The 16,906-nt window shown below is 46.7% G+C and overlaps 1 pseudogene; it reads left to right on the top strand.

Annotated features, from left to right (window-relative positions):
* The window catches only part of LOC133754300 (nucleolar MIF4G domain-containing protein 1-like), a 52,569-nt pseudogene extending 35,918 nt beyond the window's left edge, over positions 1-16,651 (top strand).
* Positions 16,652-16,906: the final 255 nt, after the last annotated feature.

Here is a 16,906-nt window from a genome sequence, read left to right as displayed (position 1 = left end):
GGCCTCCTGCTGATGAAAGCTTCCCAGGGGGCACCCCACTCCCCCTCCTCTCTCCAGAAAACATCTGTGCAGACCTCTTTCTGGCCTCCTGGAATAAAAGTCACTCAGAAGCTCCTGCTTTCCCTTTGCAGACAAAAACCCCTAAGAGGAAGAAATATGTCATAGTGCCTCAGGAGGCAGCCAAAGGCTCCAGTGAGGCTGAGGCAGGAGAACCTCCCCTGTGCCTGAGAGACTGGCCATCTAGATCCAGGCCCTGCTCTTGGCTGCCTGGGAGTCCAAAAAGTCAGCACCCCATTTGCCAGAGAGGAAAACTGAGGCCCACTGGGGTGCGAAGCTGAGAAAGAGCTGAGCATGTTGCTTGGAATCCTCCAGGTGCAGGCAGGAGTCTGGAGCCATGGAGGGAGCCATGTGTGCTCACAGCCATGGGGCAAACATCACTGACCATCTGAATTTTGTAGCCGGAGGAAGCCATCAGGGCCCCCAGGGCAGCCATCTGGACTGTCAGGACACTTGGTTTTCCCATGCAGCAGTGAATTTTCATGGCTGGCCAGCTTTTCATTCCAAATACCAGTAGGAAATTGTGTGTGGGAATAAGGTGGTCCCTTTAAATACACATGCAGTCACCAGACATAGGGCTAGTGAGGTGTGGGTTAAGGGAAAGCAGTTTGAGAAGCATGGTACTTTCCCATCTCCATAGATGGGAGGTTTTCAGGCCCCCTGGGGCACCCAAGGGTGCCCCACACATGCCCATCCCCCAACATCTGCTTCCCTTTGTTGGGGACCAGCCCAGGGACCAGTGCTGGGCTGGCTGCTTGTAATCCAACAGCAGCAGCTGTGCTCCGTGGAACTTGCATGCTAGCAGAGAAACCAACATGGGAGAGCCTCATGGATTCACATTCTGAAGACCCCAAATTAGGCCGAAGAAAATCACAGGATGACGTAGAACTGGGCCAGTCAGTGGGCAGGGAGAGTACACAGGGATGGCCTCCCAGAGGTGGTGCCCTATTCAAGTTGGGCCCAGGGGAAGGGGAAGTACCAACCATGTCCAGAGTAGGGCAAGAGAAGATGCAAAGGTCCTGAGACAGGAAAAGACTGCCCTGTGGGAGAACTACAGGGAGAAGAAGGAGCCAGGCAGCAGTGAATGAGGCAAGAACTTGAAAGTCCCGGGGAGCAGAGAGGAGTGCTGTTCTGGATGCACCAAGGAACCGATTGTCTTTATTCTGTTTCTCCTTGGTTTATTTATTTAATCAGCAGAGTGGCTTCCTCTCCCTAGGGCTGCCCTACCACCCAGCACAGCCTCCTGGCCTGGCTGATGCCCATCCCCACCGCCAGACCCCTGAGCAAGCCATGCCCTCTGCCTGGAGTGCCCGCCCTTGCCTTCTGTGTCTCTACACTGCCTTCCAAGGCACCAAGAAGGAGAACTCCCATGGCCCAGGCAGGAAGGTGGTGGGGGCTGGTTTAGAGCTTTGTAGCCCTTTCCCCTTCCCATGTAGTTTGCACATGGGAAGTCACCATGTCACCCTGAGGCGGCACGGAAGGAATCCCAGCCCAGCCAGGCCAGACCAGCACTGGCCTGGCATGGAGGGAGCCTCTTTCTCTGGTCCTCAGTGTTAGCAGCAGCCTGAGTGTGATGTCAGTATCTACAGTGATCAAATGACAGGACCTCAAACACGCAAGCTCCCCTAAACCCTCACCCTAAGAAGATTCCAGAAACTGCTGGAACATTCTGGAGCAGGAGAGGCAGTGGCCAACAGCTCTGCATCTCCAGGGCTAAGAGAATGGCCTCCAACCCATCTAAAGTGCACCTCTCTTAGCCCCTGGAATCGCACCCTCCTTCTGACAACAGGGGCTTGGCCTAAGTTCTAGTAGGCGCTTTGTAATGAGTGGTGCTGCCCTCTGTTACCGAGGACCCACTGTTGGACCTCTCAGTTGCAGAGATGCCCACTTGCTCGGAAGGACGCCCAAAGATCCAGACTCCAGACCAGTTGATGCAAAAAGCACAAGGTTTTTATTGAACGTTTGCGCAAACAGGCCCCCACCTCAGGTGGTGGGGAGCCCTGAGTGGCAGTTTCACACAGATTATATAGGCAATGAATTAGCATATTCCTAATGCGCATGCGTAGGATTGGTCAGTTCAGAGGGACCATTAGCATATGGGAGAATGCTGGCGAAGAATGCTGGTGGAGAGTGCTGGTGGAGAATGCAGAGGTGGCACGGGATTGGCTGGTTCAGAGGGACAATTAGCATACCGGAGAATGCTGAGGGAGAGTGCTGAGGGAGAGTGCTGAGGTGTTACAGGATTGGCCGGTTGCAGTGACATCATAAGTGCGCGCCTAGAGACTCTCCGAAGGGGGGGGCAGCTCTGCTCTGGGCGCGCCCAGAGGTTTCCCGGAGGGGAGGGGCAGTTCTGCTCTGGGCGTGCCTAGAGGTTCTCTGAAGGGGACTGACTTTTCCTTCCCAGAGAACGTCCTGCCCACTAGACTCTGGGGAACATCTAACCTCTTAAGAAGCCCCTGATATTTGCCCAGGCCTAGTTTCTTGTCCCTTCTCCCGTAAGGGTCCTTCACCACAGGCTAATGAGGATCGACCCTGCTGCTTGTTATCTGTTCACCTTGAAGGTGAGAGAGGCCAGAGACATTCCTGCAGCTCCAGTCCCTCCCTAAGCTGGCTCCTGACATCCCTGTGTATGTCACTAAGGACCCTTGAGGAGGGCGCCATGAGGAGTGGCAGAGTCTAGCATGAGTCTGTGTTGATCTCCATGTCCTCATCTCCTGAGTTGGGAGGAACAGCTGTAGACAGAAGAATCAGGCAATCATGGGAGCAGTCCATTTCTATTTTTTAAAGATTTAATTATTTATTTGAAAGTCAGAGTGAGAGAGAGCGATGGAGAGAGAGAGAGAGAGAGAGGTCCTCCATCTACTAGTTCACTCCCCAAATGGCCAGAACAACAAGTGTTGGGCCATGTTTTCTGCCTCTGAGGTATGCACCCATTGAATCCCAGCTAACTCTTTGTGCCTGAGCCAATGGCTGTTGTCAGTGGATGAAGCCACAGAGCTCTGTCTTCTATAGAGGAAGACAAATAATACATTATTTGTAACCATGTCACACTGTTATTCATGTCAAGATTTCAATAGAATAATACTCCTTTAATTAAGACCCTGGAATGCACCTGACAGTTAAAGATTTGTTTATCAAATTTGTAAATAACACAATCTCACAAGAAGGGATAGATTATGAAATTACAATGAATGATTTTTTTTTACTTTAATGAGATATTACCATGTCGTGCTCTGACCAAGCCTAAGCTAGCTTCCAGTGACCATGGATAATTTTCTGGGTATTTATGGGCCATCAAATTAATCTCTTACACATTTATTTTCTGGAGATCTTTTGTTTGTTTGTTTGTTTGCTTTGACAGGCAGGGTGGACAGTGAGAGAGAGAGAGAGAGAGAGACAGAGAGAAAGGTCTTTCTTTTCCATTGGTTCACCCTCCAATGGCTGCTTTGGCCAGCGCACCGTCCTGATCCAAAGGCAGGAGCCAGGTGCTTCTCGTGGTCTCCCATGTGGGAGCAGGGCCCAAGGACTTGGGCCATCCTCCACTGCACTCCCGGACCACAGCAGAGAGCTGGACTGGAAGAGGGGCAACTGGGACAGAATCTGGCACCCCGACCGGGACTAGAACCCAGGGTGCCAATGCCGCAGGCGGAGGATTAGCCTATCGAGCCATGGCGCCGGCCCCTGGAGATCTTTAATAAGTCTACCTGACCACTGGTTCCTGAACTGACTGCCACTTATTGCTCCACTTTAAACAAAAATAGTATTTTTCCTTACTTTTCTTATTTTCCAGAATTTTTAAACTGTTGTTTGCGCAGAATGGCTACAGGATCATATCTCCAAATTGTTGCAGTATCATGGAAGATTACTTTCGCTAGACCTAGTAAACAGGTTTGTATTAAACGTTATCATCATCATCATCATCATCATCATCATCGTGTTACTGGCTTCTTCTGTCAGATTGTAAGTATTTTGCTTGCAGCATATTTTTTAAAGCTACACAACAAACGAATGACATACCTATTCCTGTTATCTCTTTTTTACAGAAGGGGAAACTGAGCCAGCTGAGCTTATCCATGGCACAGGTTATTACTACCTGGTGGAACTTGCACTTCTTCCTGATGTGAGAGATTCTAAACAATCAGCTATGCAATCTCTCACATTACACACTCTATGTCAGATTTTAATTCTTCTCAACCAAGCTTATCCCACCCTTGAATATGAAATACATTGTGGAAAGTTAAATATCAAAAGAAAAGCAGAAGACAACTCTTGGCAACTGATTCATACCATGCTGTGCTCTTTAAAGAGAGGTCCATTTGTGTTCTTCCTCTCTCTTGGATCATGAAGGTCTCTGTGATGTTATTTGTCATTGTTCTCTTTTCCTTTTCACCTGTTCTGCAAGCTTCAGCTCCTCTTCTGTCTTAACCTCTTGCTGGGGCCCTTCCTGCTGTCCTTTGTTTACATCTTTGTAGAACACAGTGTCTGGGAGCGTTGCCTGTGTGATGCTTTATCTGAAAAAACCAGTTTCCCTTCTGCATCAGGATAATTGGTATGGTACCATTAAAGGCAGTGTTATTTTTCAAAATTTATGTGTTTTAAAAATTATTTACTAATTGGAGAGGCAGAAAGAGACACAGACAGAGCTGTCATCCCCTGATGCATTCCCCAAATGCCCAAAATAATAAGGCCTGTGCAGGACCCAAGTTGGAGGCTGGGAACTCAACCCAGATATCCCAAATAGTGATGGGGACTTGACCACTTCAGCCATCAAGTATTTCCTCCCAGAGTGCATGTTAGCAGAAAGCTAGACTCAAAAGCAGAACTGGGACCTATGATATGGGATACAGGCCTTGTAACAGCTAGGAAAAGTGTCTGTCCAACTTGTATCTTGCTTGAACCCTTCATTTTATATCATATTTCTGATGGCTTTGAGATCATCCTAATGCCTAGGGCAGGTGTCTGACAATGTCTGGTGTCCTGTATTTATTATAAATTCCTAGGGTAAGTATCCATCTTCTTTCAACATTCACATTTCACTCATTCGATCATTCCTGCATTCTTCCAACACATATATATTTTGATCCTTATTATGTGCCTATCTGCTTCACCAAAAGGTTTTTGCCTTGTTGGCACAAGGCCTGACACCTATTGGATATTTGATAAATATTTTTTAAGTGAAAATTAGTTAGAATTGAGCACAGAATAGCAGAGTCCCTCATTGATCCCCCCACCCAACCTTTGGAATGAGCAAGTTGCCCAAAAGGCAATTAAAAATAAGCCAAGAACTCTGTTTTAGCAAGGACTAGTTTTATGGCCAAGTCTGTAAGAGCTAAAGTCCTAAGGGCTGAAGTCCCTACCCTGGTTGTCAGTGACTTCCATGCCTGCTTTATACTCTGGCTTAGGAAAAAGCACCATATCCCACATAGACAATCACCTCCAACTTCTTTATACCTTGTGTCTTCACTCAGTTTCTACCAGCCATGCTTCCACTGTCTGGAGCACAGATTCCATATGACTGCACCTCCTTGATGCCCAGTCTAGTGACAGTCACTTCTTGCAATAATACAGCCCACTCAAAAGTGCCTTCCTCCAAGCCTACAGCACCAGGTCCAGGAGATAACAGCATTTTGGAATGTTACACTTTCTCATACTATCTTAATGTATAACTCACTGTGAACAGGGAATAAATTACATGATTCTTGCATTATAGCTTCTGCCCCTCTTTAATAGAGTTTGTGCAAAGTCTGCTGTGGATTTCTTCTTGCAAACATTCCTGCTGTCCTGTCTGATGTCCTCTAAGGTGAATGTGCTCTTCCTCCTCCATTCTCTGCACCTTCAGGTGTGTAATCTCTGTAGCTAGCAGGCCCTCTTTCCTTTGGTCCTCCCTGGCCTTTCCAGCAGTCTCACACAGGTGATTGCACTCCTGTTTCACAGATGTTTCACATCCCTGGGACAGGAAGCTCCCTGACTTCTGGTTTCGTGCACAGGACACTAAACCCCTGGTGCCACCAATGGCCTCTGTGCTCCTTATTCTGAGGCTCCCATGAGGGCTGCATTCTCTCATGCTTCCAGCCACATGTGCTGCTTATGTACCCTTACACAAATATATCCCCGGCCAATTTTCTTATCTGACTTCAACTGCAACTTTGCTTCATGGTGGATGCCCTCTTGGAGAACTCTCCCCACAAGGTGGGCTGAGCATCCCTGCTGTCTGCGCCCACCCCCCATCACTCTGTGCAGTTCTCCCTAAGTCTGCACCTTTCTGTGCCTTGCTGCTTACTTTCTTACCTGGCTTCCTTTCTCTGCCATTTCTCCTGGAGCCATCAGGTATACTGGCTTGCTGGTAAGTTTGGCAAACTTTCCAGTATACTACGAAAACACCAGGGGGGCTTCCAGAGGTGGAGGAAGTGATTTCAAGGGGGTAGTTGGCAAACGCCCAGTTGTCAAACAAAACCCAATTCCCCAAACACAGTCAGAAGCAAAAACTCCCAGCAAGCAGTGATTAAAGACTGCAAGTCCAAACTCACCCAGCACAAAAGACCCATCTATAACCATTATTTATCATACAGCAACACTCTCTTTTCATTCCATTGACCACATCTGCCTTTGGGCAGAGAGGAAATAGAGAAAGGGAGAGTGAAATGAATATAAATGAGTATGAGTTCCATTTTATTTGTTTATTTTCCATATAAGTCAGCTAATCTGTTTAACATTCTTATTAAAGGTGCAATCACTTTGCCACATTAAAATACAAACTAGCACAAGTAATAGGCCTTAAGAACAACATTGCAATAGCTATTAACATAGAACAGCTACCTTGCCAACTTACAACATCCCTATAAAATAACAACTGCATCCAAGTTTGATTTGCAGTTAATTTATTTTCCTGGAGCACTGAAGCCTGACTTGGAGTCTGAGGAAGGCGAGAATCTGGCTATCCTTTGGTGATTCAGAGAGGCTGGCCGTGTTGGGGAAGTGGAGAGAAAGTGATGTAGGCAGAGATTCCAGCTGGAATTTTGATTCTATTGTCCCCCAGAGAGATGGCCTCAGGTTAATTTATTTATTTATTTTTTAATTTTTTTTGACAGGCAGAGTGGATAGTGAGAGAGAGAGACAGAGAGAAAGGTCTTCCTTTTGCTGTTGGTTCACCCTCCAATGGCCGCCGCGGTAGGCGCTGCGACCTGCGCATCGCACTGATCCGATGGCAGGAGCCAGGTGCTTCTCCTGGTGTCCCATGGGGTGCAGGGCCCAAGGACTTGGGCCATCCTCCACTGCACTCCCTGGCCACGCAGAGAGCTGGCCTGGAAGAGGGGCAACCGGGACAGGATCGGTGCCCCGACCGGGACTAGAACCCGGTGTGCCGGCGCTGCAAGGCGGAGGATTAGCCTAGTGAGCCGCGGCGCTGGCAGGGTTAATTTATTTTTTAAGCTTTATTTATTTACTTGAAAGTCAGAGTTACACACAGAGAGAAAGAAGGGCAGAGAGAGAGAGAGAGAGAGAGAGAGAGAGAGAGATCTTTCATTCTGTGGTTCACTCCCCAGTTGGCTGCAACGGCCAGAGCTGTGCTGATTTGAAGCCAGGAGCCAGGAGCTTCTTTCAGGTCTCCACGTGGGTGCAGAGACCCAAGAACTTGATCCATCTTCTACTGTTTTCCGAGGCCATAGCAGAGAGTTGGATCAGAAATGGAGCAGCTGGAAAAAAAAAAGAAGACCTAAATGAAAGATCTCTGTGAGTGAGATCCCAGTGGAAAGAATGGAGCCATCAAAGATGGAGGTACCTTTCTCTGAAGGGAGGAGACAACTTCCACTTTGACTGTGACCCTGTCGGAATAAGATCGAAGTTGGTGAACTCAAAAGGCTTCCATAGCCTTGGCAACTCATGACTAGAGCCTAGGGAGATTACTGACACCATAAACAAGAGTGTCAAATTGTTAAGTCAACAACAGGAGTCACTGTGTACTTACTTCTCATGTGGGATCTGTCCTTAATGTGTTGTCCAATGTGAAGTAATGCTATAACTAGTACTGAAACAGTATTTTACACTTTGTGTTTCTGTGTGGGTGCAAACTGATGCAATCTTTACTTAATATATACTAAATTAATCTTCTGTATATAAAGATAATTAAAAATGAATCTTGATGTGAATGGAATGGGAGAGGGAGCTGGAGATGGGAGGGGTGCGAGTGGGAGGGAAGTTATGGGGGGGAGAAGCCAATGTAATCCATAAACTGTACTTTGGAAATTTATATTTACTAAATAAAAGTTAAAAAATTTTTAAAAATGATGTAATGAAAATATATAAGCATAATTTACATTTAGAAATATCCAGACTATATCGGTAAGGTCCAGATCAAAGTATTTCCATTTGTCCCTTTCTATGTCTGTGTGTGGGTATGTACATTTGTGTGTGTGTGCGCGTTTGTGTGTGTGTATGGGGGGGTGGTGGTGGGTGTGGTTTGTGTCTAGAGAACAAAAAATCAAATCAGAATTTATAAGAAAAAAAAAGAAGTGGAGCAGCTGGGACTCGAACGCATGCCCATATGGAATGTCAGCACAGCAGGTGGTGGCTTTATGCTGTATGCCACAGTGCTGGTCCTAGGCAAATTTCTTAACCTCACTAAAACTCAGTTTCCTCATATACCAAATGAAATAGGATTTTCATTATGGCATTTTTGTGAAGTATTATACCAGATAATGGAAAAGAATCTGGCAGATGGAGCAGGTTCTTAAGAAATGTCCATGTCTTTTCAACACAGCAGATGCTAGAGGAGCAGGAGTTGACAGGAAGGGTGCTGCTGTAGCCTGGAGGAGTCATAACCAAAGCTGTATCTTTGCCTCTATTTTGTTCACTCACTTATGAGTCATTTGATGAGATGATACAAAAATGTGCTCAAACAGAGTTTCTCTCCTTGTGGGATTCATAGTGGAATTGGAGCTGTATCTAGGGCACACGCAGAAGGACAGAATTGCATACATGATGCAATAGAATAAACCTACCATGTAGGGTGAGGGAGTACACATCCCTTGCAAGCAGGAGTTAGGACACACCTTGAAGGAAGAGAGGACATCCAAGCTAAGCACTCATTTTCGAAGATTACTTCAGTAAACACTGATTAGGCTGAAAATACAGCATCTACCAAGGTCCAGGGCATGGCATACCCAGGGAATAGCAAATGTTTTTTAAGCTGAACAGCAGGGAGCAAGGCATGACCTAGAGGAAAATGGCACTGGAGAGAAAGCTGGTGCAGGATGGAGGAGCAGCTTCAGGGCAGAGCAAAGACATTGACTTTCATTTCATAGGGGGAAATAGAGAGGCTGGCAGATGGACAAAACTTCCCATCTACTGGTTCATTCCCCATATAACTGGGGCTGGACCACACTGAAACTAGGAGCCAGAAACTTAAGGGAGAGCTCCCAGGTGGGTGGCAGGAACCTAAGCAGTTGAGTCATCACCACTGCCTTCCAGGGTCTGCATTAGCAGAAAGCTGGAGTCAGGAGTCAGAGCTGGGCCATGAACACTGGCACCTGGAAGTAGGATGCATGTCTTCTAACTACGAAGCCAAACACTTACCCCAGGCTTTTGTTAAACTTGGAAAATGTTGTATCTTTTATGGTGTTATGACAACTACATGTCTGAAAGGAAGCCTTAAGCCATACATGCTCAGGGGGACTTTTGTCAGTGTGTGCCCTCAGTAGAGTAGGCTGCAGGCTTTGTATCTGGGGACCTGGGGGAAGCCTTCCTCTGCACCTTGGAGGGTACCTCTCCTGAGGGTGCCCTCCAGCTCTGGCCTTTGTGGCCTCTGGTGGCACTGCCTGGAGGACATCTCTGACTCTGTGCAAAGCACAGTCCCTTGCTGCGGGACTCTGCCAGAAACAGTAGCCTTCAACTGCCTAATTAATATTCAAATGTATTCAAATCATTTCAATTTGAATCATATGCATATTATCAGAAGAAAGTGCAAATATATGCAAATTCATACATATGAAGAAATAAATATGGAAGCTCTGCATAATGGGATTATAATCATTCTCAGGGCATGGCTCTATCCTTTAATTCCCCAGAGCTCTGTGGCCCAGCAGCAGGCTCTTTCTCTGAGCTGAACATTTGACAAGCCTTTTTGCAGGTTTTCATTGTTGAAGGGTGTTTTTCTCCCTGGGCTGTTCAGGTAGAGCCGGGGCAGGTTGTGGTGGTTGTGGGAGTGTGGTAGACTCAGTCTTGCCTTTGACTGCTCTGGAGCCAGAGTCACCATCTCCAGTCCTCAGATGTGTACAGTGGTCCTCAGACTCCCAGGGGAGGGCCTCGCAGCTCCATGTCTTCAACGGTGTCTTAAGAACCTATTGTGTATATTGGGGGGAGTCAATGCGAAGGGAATAAACTCCCAATCATCTTAAATCATCTCTAACCTGAAGGAGACTTCCTAAGACCTTAGAAGTACACTGACTCTCCAGACCTAACACTCTGAAGAGGCCTCTCATTCTCATTCTGCACTGCTTTGCCTCATGGTAAGACAAGTGACAAATGCATTGTCCAGTGGCCACCTCCCCTTCCATGCACCCATAGTTTCTATCCACTTCCTCTTCCTGCCGGGACTCTTTCTTCACCAATCCAAAGTTAGCAGCAAGAAATTCAACCATGTATGGAGGAAAGGAGAGAACAATCAAAATGGAGGGCAGTAACTGTCCTACACTCCAGCCAAGCAAATGTAGAAAAGCTCAGTGCCCATTTGTCCTTCCTGTGCACTGGAGCTGTTGTTTATCTCTGCTGCATTCCAGTTTTTCCAATGGCAGGAGGAGGCCAGGTTATATGGTAAGGAGGGTCCTCATACTCTGTGTTAATGGAGTCAAAGGACATTGCTGACAAGTACCAGTGAGTAAGGGTTAACTACAGAATCTAACAAATGCACCCTGATTTCTACCTTGCAGAACCCAATGTTAGTTGCATCTGCTGGTAGCTCCATTGATGAATGTATGCACAATCTCTGCCAAGTTGTTATATAATAACCATTTCTTACTGTGCACCTTTATCTGATAGGTGCTTTAGGGTTATAAGTGGGTTGGAGCAGAGGAGGTCATTCTCTCTGACTCACAGGGAGACTGAGGCATGGATTTCTTAGACAGGTAGGATAAGAATATCTACATTTTTCCTAAAAGAGAGAGGCCTTCCAGCTTTTGTCTTGGGTACCTGCGGTAGAATAACAGCTCCTTACAATGTGAATGTTCCAATATCTGAAAACAGTGGCTTCCATGGCAAAAGGGATTCTGAAGATGGGATTAAATGAAGGCTCTTAAGAGGGTGATATTGTCCTGAATTACTCCACTGGGCTTGGTGCAATCACTAGGTTCCTTGCAAGAGGAGGGCAGGAGGAGCAGAGTCAGTGTGAGGCGATGTGAGGATGGAAGCAACTGGCTGAAATGAAGGAAGAAAGGAGCCACTAGCCAAGGAGTGCAGGCAGCCGCCATAAATTGGGAAATTGATTTTCTTCCATGACCTCCAGAAAGAACCATCCCTGTGAACACCTGGACTTCAGCCCTGTGAGATCCATCCTAGATTTCTTAATTCTAGATCTGTAATACATTTGTGTTGTTTTTGGGTAAAAAGTGTGTCATAAGTTGTTACCGCACCAGCAATATGATTTACTATGTTAGACTTTTTAAAAATTTTTTAAAATTTATTTCTCAGGTAGCATTATATTCAGTGAGAGAGGGAGAGACAGAGAGAAAGGTCTTCCTTCTGTTGGTTCACTCCCCAAATGGCTGCTACGGCTGGTGCCAGGTGCTTCTTCCTGGTCTCCCATGCAGGTGCAGGGCCCAAGTACTTGGGCCATCCTCCACTGCCCTCCCGGGCCACAGCAGAGAGCTGGACTGAAAGAAGAGCAACCGAGATTAGAACCTGGCACCCATATGGGATGCCGGTGCCATAGGCAGAGGATTAACCAAGTGAGCCACAGCACTGGCTCAACTATGATAGACTTTTACAGTACTTTCCAACCAGGGAACTCAGAAAATAATACAAGCACATTTTTAAAAAATTTTTCTGTTCCATGGTATATTTTAGATGCATAGGGAAAAATTGAATACACTATCACAATGATGCCTTTTGGGACATTTAGAGGTTACTTCTCCCAATGAACCCCACAAACAGGGTGTTATGGCCCCACCTCTCTCTATCCCCCAGAAAAGCACACCATCACTTACCTTGAAACTGAGAATATTGAGCAAATCTACTCTGATGCTGGGCCCCAACTTGAGAAGGCTGGAATCACCAAACCAGAGTGTGACAAATACAGCAATTCTGAATAGCACCCTTTACAGTATCCCAATGCTCAGCCTGACAACTGCTCTCTCTGGGGATATCCTAATGGCTTTGTGAGGCAGGCCCAAGAGAAAACCTCTCCAAGGGTCATGCCCAGAGCTACATACCAGGTGTGTGGCAGAGCTGGTGGCCTCCTGGTCTCTGATGTCAGGCCTGCCACATTGTTTGGAAGACAAGCAGTTGTGTTGGGTGCTGTAGACCCACTGCAAGTTCCTCCTTGATTGACAGGCTACAGACTGACGTGTCACAGTAGGAGTTGTATGAGGGCCTTCACAGCCAGCTGCCCTGGGAGTGCTTCCAGGCCACTTTTGCTTGCTGCTGCTGTTAAGACGGACCCACTATGTCCTCTTTATCATGCCTCATTTACAAGGCAGACCCTCAGTCCAGGAGAGTTTTTTTCCCAGCCTGTGCCGTGTTGGAATCAGCCACCATTCTTTTGATAGAAACTTGCCCAGGCTCCTGGCCTAAGTTTCCCTCTGTCCTCAGCATTCAGTGTGAAGGTGCAGGGCCTACTCTACTGAGTTCCCTCTAAGTACACAATCAGGGACAGGAGCACTTGGAGGAGCCCTGGAGGAGAAGGGGTAGAAAAACCACTGGGCTGGGATTTGAAACTCTTGGATTTTCATTTTAACTTTCATACCAACTAGCTGTGTGACCTTGGGCAGGCCACACAACACAGCTTGGGTTCACTAGCCTTGTTTCTAAAGTGAAGATGGAAAATTGATTTGGGCAAGAAGGCCCTAATAAATGTGAGAGTGTTTGGGAAACTGTAAAGTACTCCATAAATGCAAGCAGGGTTTAAATTATTATCACCTTTTCCCTAAGGAGTACTTTGTGATCACAGGTATAGCAGTTGGAGAAAGCAATAATAATGATGAGTAGAGCATATTCTCTGATAAAGTGCTTTCATGGCGTGGTAAGTGAAATTCCGGCATGGAGAGATAGCAGGGAGCTAGAATCTCTGACGTGTGATGTGCTATCTCTGTAGGAGACACACTGGCTGTGTGCTAATTCTGCACTCAAGTGTGACACAGGCAGTGCCCACCTGGTTCGTTAGCGTCCAGCCCTGGCCTTCTGGAAACACACAGTCTATAAGGGAAGGCATGCAGGAAAAAAGCCACTTGAATATAGGGTACATGGAGCACAAGACCTTCCCATAGATGACTCTAGACAGAAAAAAGAAGGGCACTTCAATTAGCATATAGCAGGGAGGTAAAGGAAAAGTCCACCAAGAGGCAGGGCAAGCTGAGTCCTTAGGGTAGCAGTTGTCTACAACAATGTGGGGAGAGAGCATGGTTGGTCACGCCAGAGGGGAAGAAATCAGAGGGTGTGGAACACATTTAGAGAACTCAGCAGCTTGGCATAGCTGAGGGAAAAAAGGGTGTGAAAGTGGGTGGAGGAGTGAGCTGTTCTCTCTCTTGAAGGTCTGTACCATGCAGGTGTAGGGGAACCACCAGAAGACCCATGTGCCTCCACGGCTGGCACACTGATCTGTGGTCATGGACATGCTAGTGAAGTATGTCACTCATAAGTGGAAACTTGGAAGCCTCCTTGAACTTAAGGAGTGGAGCCCCATGTTTCATCGCTCCTGTCTGGACTAACGGGTGCCAAAGCTGTGGCCTTTGCATCCCAGTGTCTTGTGGTCTCCCAGACACTAACCTGTGTGTCTCACATACATTAGCTCTCTAGCGTTTCTCTCTGTTGTGTCTCCTCTCCAGCCTGTATGCCTGTCTCTCTGCCTTTCCTCTGCCACCTCTATATTACTTGGACACCTGGAGAAATGTGCAGGGCATTATAAGCAGCTGCTGTGGGATCATGAGATCTGTGAACCTGCTACAGGCACCCATCTCTGTTCTCTCAATCGCTGGGCTCTGTAGCTTGTATATTCAGCTTCCCTTTGGTGATTTTGGTTGAAGAAAAAGGCCCAGAGGCATGGCAATGAAAACACCATTGTTTCATGAATTGGAAAGTAGAATGACCGTAAGCAGCTAGCAGATCCCAGTTCACAATGAAGTGAGTATCAATGTTTGTGGCTGTATTGATCTTGAAGATTAAAAAAAAATTCTTGGGATGCATGATGATATACATTATATCTCTCTTGTGCAAATCAGAAAATCTATGCTCTATGGACATCAGCATCTCTGGTTTACCACACTCACTTTGAAGCAAGATTCTAAATGCAGGTATGCCGCTGCTTGTAAAGGGGCACTTCTCTCAGCCAAAGGGGAGGAGGAGGACCGAGAGATCTGAAAGGGGTCACACTGCCTCAGCTTGAACAAGTGGAAAAGGAAAGGTGAGGGCAGCTCCGTGCCGCTTAGCTTTGCATGCGATGGTCTGGACTATATTCTGGGAGCCCTGGAGTCTGGGGAAAGTAGCGGCTTGTAGGAAAGCAGCGAGGAGGGGGAGGAGGAGGTGGAGGACACCGTGGAGACACCCCCGAGAGGGATCTAGAGAGTGACTCCAAGGAGGAAAGTGAGGATGAGGGGGAAGATGTAGAAGAGGAAAAGAAAGCTCAGGAAGCAGGTGAGGGGTCGCAGAGCGAGCATGAGGGTGTGCAACAGGAAGAGGAAGAAGCAGAAAGGGAGACTCAGGAGAGAAGGGGGAGAGAGTCCCCTTCACAGAAGATGAAGGCAAGAGTGACAGATCTTCAGAGGATGGTGATACAGAGGATCAGAGTCTTTATGAAAGTGCCGAAAAGTACATCCCACCTCATGTGAGGCGAGCTGAGGAAACAGTAGATACCCAGAAAAAGGAGGAACTAGAAAGGCTGAAGAAACATGTGAAGGGTCTAATTAACAGTGTGTATTTATGCCTCACCGCAGGTTGAGTGAACCAAACAGGCATCCACAAGTGGACAGCTGGAGGAGCTGGACATGGCCCACAGCAGGAAGGACATGAGTGACACCCTGACTGCCGCCCTCATGGGTGCCTGTGTCACTGCTGCAGCTATGCCTAGCAGACTGTGATGGAGCACATTCTCTTGGTCAGTGTTCTTCACCACACTGTTGGAACTGAGGTTGGTGCTCACTTTCTGGAGGCTGTGGTGAGGAAGTTCAATGACATGTATAAATATGGAAGGGAAGGGAAGGAATTTGATAACCTGTTTACCATTATGGCCCATCTGTACAACTTCTACGTGGTGCAGTCTCTACTCATTTTTTGACATTTTAAAAAAAACTAGCTGGAAATTTCACAGAAAAAAATATTGAACTGATACTCTTAATGCTGAATAACATGGGCTTTTCATTGAGAAAAGATGATGCTTTGTCACTGAAGGAGCTGATTGCTGAAGCACAGACCAAAGCCAGTGGAGCAAGTGGCAAGTTTCAGGACAAAAACAGGGTTCAGTTTATGCTAGAAACCATGCTGGCACTGAAGAACAATGACATTTGCAAAATTCCAGCCTATGATCTCGAGCCAGTGGAGAAACAGGAAACTACAGAGAGCTCTGGTACACAACGCTGGCTCAGGTACAGAGACTCAACTTCACATATCCTGGGTCAGTGTCTTGAATGCCAAGCAGACAGGTCACTGGTGGATTGTGGGGTCTGCAAGGAGTGGGGCCCCAATGATTAACAACAGTCATCATTCACACCCACAGAAAGAACTTCTGGGGATGGTTAGCTCAAAGACACTGGAACTTGCCGGAAAACAGAGGATGAACACTGACATCAGGAGAAACATAATCTGTACAATAATGACCAGTGAGGATTTTTTGGATGCTTTTGAAAAGCTTCTAAAGCTTGGACTGAAGGATCAGAAGGGGAAATAGTCCATGTTCTTTTGGATTGCTGCCTTCAAGAAAAAACTTACAATCCTTTCTATGCATTCTTGGCCAGCAAATTTTGTGAATACGAAAGCAGATTTCAGATGACTTTCTAGTTCAGCATTTGGGACAAGTTTCAGGACTTAGAAAATATGCCAGCCATTAATTTCTCCAATTTGGCTCACCTGGTGGCCCACTTGTTGAAGACAAAATCACTCCCACTTTCCATTTTAAAGGTAGTTGAATTCAGTGAATTGTACAAACCCAGAGTTCACTTTTTGAGAAAAATGTTGAATATTTTGTTAATGGAAACAGAAGCTGAAGACCTTGGCTTAATTTTGGCAAGAGTATCTGACAATCCAAAGCTGGGGATGTTGTGAGAACACTTGAAGTGTTTCATTAGCAACTTCTTGCTAAGGAATGCACAGGCCACACAAGTGTTGAGGAAGCTAACCTGCTGTGAGAGAGAGAGCTGATCTTGCAACCAAGTCTCTACAGGGAAAAGCTTCCCTGTGAATGTAGTCAGAGGAAAGGAGTGGAGGGTCTGCTTTGACTATGAAATGTCCTTTGTGAGCCCAGAGAGCTTCTTAAGTGATATCATCATCTATTGTAGTTTTTATTTATTTATTTGCATTTTGTTTGAAAGGTGGAGACAGATCTTCCATCCACTGGTTCACTTCTCAGGAGCCTGCAGTGGCCAGGGCTGGGCAGGCCAAAGCCATATACCCAGAACTTAATTCAAGTCTCTTCTGGGGATGTCAAGGACCCCAG

This window comes from Lepus europaeus, assembly GCF_033115175.1.
Source record: "Lepus europaeus isolate LE1 chromosome 21 unlocalized genomic scaffold, mLepTim1.pri SUPER_21_unloc_1, whole genome shotgun sequence".
In the NCBI taxonomy this organism is placed as follows: Eukaryota; Metazoa; Chordata; class Mammalia; order Lagomorpha; family Leporidae; genus Lepus; species Lepus europaeus.
This window is presented reverse-complemented; position numbering and strand designations above follow the sequence as displayed.